The sequence below is a fragment of the Myotis lucifugus genome, unplaced genomic scaffold, assembly GCF_000147115.1.
Source record: "Myotis lucifugus unplaced genomic scaffold, Myoluc2.0 scaffold_60, whole genome shotgun sequence".
Lineage (NCBI taxonomy): Eukaryota > Metazoa > Chordata > Mammalia > Chiroptera > Vespertilionidae > Myotis > Myotis lucifugus.
Window position 1 is genome coordinate 5,721,273 of NW_005871108.1, and position 3,196 is coordinate 5,724,468.

The 3,196-nt window shown below is 49.9% G+C and overlaps 1 protein-coding gene across 3 annotated transcripts in view; it reads left to right on the forward strand.

Moving 5' to 3' along the window:
* EPB41L1 (erythrocyte membrane protein band 4.1 like 1) overlaps positions 1–3,196 on the forward strand; it is a 118,791-nt gene that overhangs the window by 14,815 nt on the left and 100,780 nt on the right. For all 3 annotated transcript variants that reach the window (XM_023754445.1, XM_023754443.1, XM_023754444.1), the window contains exon 2: positions 2,729–2,783. The gene's annotated coding sequence lies outside the window, so the exon portion shown is untranslated. The remainder of the gene's footprint in view (positions 1–2,728; positions 2,784–3,196) is intronic.

The following is a 3,196-nucleotide window of genomic DNA, read 5'->3' on the forward strand; positions in this document are numbered from 1 at the left end:
AGTCAGGTATTAGCTGTGGTGGCGGTTGCTATTACTGTTAGTTGGGTGGGTGGGTCGGGGGGTGGATGGTTGCTTGAATTTGTCAGCTTGGATTCTCTTGTTTTATTTGTCTAAAGGGGACACAGACAAGAGGGAAAGGAGTAGAAGTTAAAAGAGCTTGAGGGATATTTGGGATGAGGATTTCTTGTCTTTGAGGTAGCTCCTTGGATCTTCCCATAGTACTATAGGTGATCAGGCAAAGATATGTACCCATTTTACAGATGAGGAGGCTGAGACCTGTTGAGGGGAAGTGACCTGGCTATACAGCCAGAACCTGCATGCAGACTTCCCAACCCTATTGTGGCAACATTGGAACCAACGTTAAGAGGCCACCTTTTGGGGCTGTAGGATCAGGGCCTGATCAGGAGTCAGGAACTTGTGAGGAATGGTTATTATTAGTCTCCTATAACTGGAAGGGATCTTGACACCTTTCAGTACAACCGTCTTGTTCTTGAGTTGAAGAAACAGAGAACTCCGTGTGTGTGTGTGTGTGTGTGTGTGTGTGTGTGTGTGTGTTCTGCCTAGCATCACAGAGCAAGTTGATGGCCAAGCTGGAACTGTTTCTGTTTGTTTAGATTCAGCCCTCAGCTCAGCCGTGGGAGGAGGGATGGCCCTGCTTGTCAGCCCCCTCCTCTCCTGCCCAGTCCCTAGGGAGGGCTTCTGAGAAAGAGGCTTTTGTTTCACCAACTCCTTCTGGTTTCCTCTCAAGGTATCCTCCTCCACCCCCACCCGCCCTCCAGTCTGCCCAGATTTGTGTTTGTCCCTGTTCCAGGTTTAAAGGGCCCTGAAACCCGAAATCTCCACACACATCTGCTTTCTGGATGCACAGGGGGAGATCATGGGCTTTTTCATCGAGGAGGCCAGGGTTTGTATTCCTCTTCTGTGGAATTCTCTCTGTGGCCTTGGTCAAGTCACTTGTAATTTTTTAGTCTCAACTTCCTCATCTGAAAAGCAGGAACCATACTGTACATACAACCTAGTGGTTAAGAACCTGGGCTCTAGCCCTAACCGGTTTGGCTCAGTGGATAGAGCGTCGGCCTGCGGACTCAAGGGTCCCAGGTTCGATTCCGGTCAAGGGCATGTAACGTGGTTGTGGGCATATCCCCAGTAGGGGGTGTGCAGGAGGCAGCTGATCCATGTTTCTCATTGATGTTTCTGACTCTCTATCCCTCTCCCTTCCTTTCTGTAAAAAAATCAATAAAATATATTAAAAAAAAAAAAGAACCTGGGCTCTAGGTCTCACCCCATACCGATTTGCTGTGCCTGTCTTCAGTGCATCACTTCACCTTTCTGGGTCTGCGTTCACAGCTGTGTGGGGCACAGCTACCTCCTGGATTGTGGATAAGGTGCTGTGCTGAGCTCTCCACAGCATCATCTCATTTAATCCTCTCATTAACCCTGGAAGCCAACTCTATTACTCCTATTTTCCAAAAGAAGGAAGCTAACTCTCAGAGACTTGAAGTGACTTGCTCCAGGCCACATAGCTAGAGAGTACTGGGGCCAGGATTCAAACCAGGTCTGTGGGACTACAGAGTCCAACCTTATAACCACTGTGCCGCACTGCCTCCCAGGATTAGCCTGGGTGCTAGGAAACAGTGGATGAGAAAGCAGGTTGCCGGGTGACTGATGCTACAGCGGGCCTAGCAGTGTCCTGAGGCCCATGGCAGCCTCCAGAGCTGGGGCAGGAAGAAGACTCTCAGGCACACAACTTCTGCTCCTGCTGTTACAGCCTCAGCCCAAGTGACCTTCCTATTCACCTTGTAGGTTAACAGTTGTTTTGCATGGAAAATAATACAGAACTTAATAAATAATAATAAAGGAATAAACTCTGTGTTTTGTGCACTCAGAACTGTGAAACTACCTTTGCCCCACAGTTCCAGCTTGGCCATCAACTGTATGTGAAGTGGAACCATCTCTTCTTAGTGTGTGAGTCCAGGAGGCCTGAGGCTTCTCTCTCCAGCAACCCGCCTCACTGTGTAACAGGCTGGGCCTGTAGTTGGGGCTTAAAGATGATCGAGAAGGGGCTTAAATACTTTGTGAGCAAGTTATACCAGAACAGAATATTAATGCTAAAAAGACCTTAAGGGACCACTGGGTCCAACCTTATTTGTTTTTATAGGTGCGGAGCCTGAGGCAAGGATAGGCCAGGGTGAGAGGGCAATGGGTGTGTTCTTCCCTGGGTGCCAGAGATCATGGGACTGACATGGAAGGAAGTGCCTGAGGAGTAGGCAGGCCTCTGCTTGCCCTCATCCCCCAGATCCAGTCCATCCCACGGTCTGTGGATACCACCACTTTTTTAGCTCTACTCAACCATCCAGTCTGGGTCCTTGTCACATGCCCCCTGGACAGCCACAACGACTTCCTGACTCATACACCTAAAGCTACTCATGCCCATTTCCAATCCGTTCTCTACATTACAAACCACTCCCCAGTGCTCTTGGAATCAAGACTGAACTCTTTACCTTGGCCTCCCAGCCCGTGAAGCCTGGCCCCTGCTGGCCACGCCAACATCATATTTGTTACTTTCCCTTTTGCTCTCTGCGCATAGTCACAGGGACCTTTCTGCTTAACAGGTTCAGCAACTTCCCCCAGGTTCCTCAGAGAGTCAAATGCCAGCCTCTCAATTTCCAGCTCCATGCTGGGTCCATGATCTCAGTTCAGAGGAGCTAACACCGTTTCCTCCTTCCAGGTGCCTGACTGACGTCCTTCCCCCAGGGAGCTGGTGTGAACAGAGGCGAGGACTGGTGAGTGTTACCCTGGCACAGCCGGTCTCTTCTTCCGCTCTGGTTGGTCTTCCAGGTCCTCAGGCTCTCTGTTTTGATGTATTTTACTGCTGTGGAGGCATGAGGATTCGTATAGGCCACACATTTCTGGTGGGTTTGAAAAAGGGGGGCAGTGCTGCAGGTCCTCTCTGGTTTTGGCTGATTTGTGGTAGGGGCTAAGATGCTTATTCATTAAGCCCCTCCGTGGTAGACAGCATGCTTTGCCTATTTGGCTTTATCCGTGCCACCATGGCTGGGGGTGTGGCCTTGGACCTGGGAGCTGTGTTAGCTGACCCTGGAGCCCTTGTTTTCCTTTGCTTAACTACTTTTAGGTTGTAGAGTGGATTCAGGAGAGGGTATTTTCATTCTGGTTTTGCCACTGATGACTAAGCGAC